This window comes from Carlito syrichta, unplaced genomic scaffold (assembly GCF_000164805.1).
Source record: "Carlito syrichta isolate Samal-C Ts95f unplaced genomic scaffold, Tarsius_syrichta-2.0.1 Scaffold309778, whole genome shotgun sequence".
Lineage (NCBI taxonomy): Eukaryota > Metazoa > Chordata > Mammalia > Primates > Tarsiidae > Carlito > Carlito syrichta.
The window spans coordinates 29,230-29,769 of NW_007253874.1; positions in this window are offsets into that span (position 1 = coordinate 29,230).

Sequence of the window (540 nt, forward strand, 5' to 3'; positions counted from 1 at the left end):
GGGCATGGTGGCACACGCCTGAGTTCCAGTTACTTGGAAGGCTAAAGCGGAAGGACCGCCTGAGCCCAGCAGGTTGAGGCTGTGCTGGCCATGAGCGTGCCACTGCACTCCAGCCTGGGCGACAGAGTGAGACTCCAACTCAAAAAGAAAAAGAAAAGAAAAGAAAAGAAAAGTCATGCTGCCAGTGTAAAGGAAGTGAGGATGTGCCCTGTCCCCAGCCAGTGACTGCTGGATGCCTGCAGAATGCAGCAGTGGACTTGGTGGGCGGTACTCCCAAGGGAGAAGGGTCCTGGCAGGTGGGTCTGGTGTCTCTCTGGGAGGCCGAGAGCTGCTCCCTGGCCTCCTGCCACCTTCCAGCCTGACCCCTTGTGGACAGATGGAGGCCTGGTGGCCATGTTGCCAGTCTGCTGGCTGGGCCGGGAGCTGGACCCCCCCACCCGGGCCCTAAGAGAGATCTCAGAGCCAAGAGACCCTGTGGGGGGCGGGTAATGGGGCGGGAAGTGGGGGGTGACCGGAGATTGGCTGAGGCTGGAGGCAAAG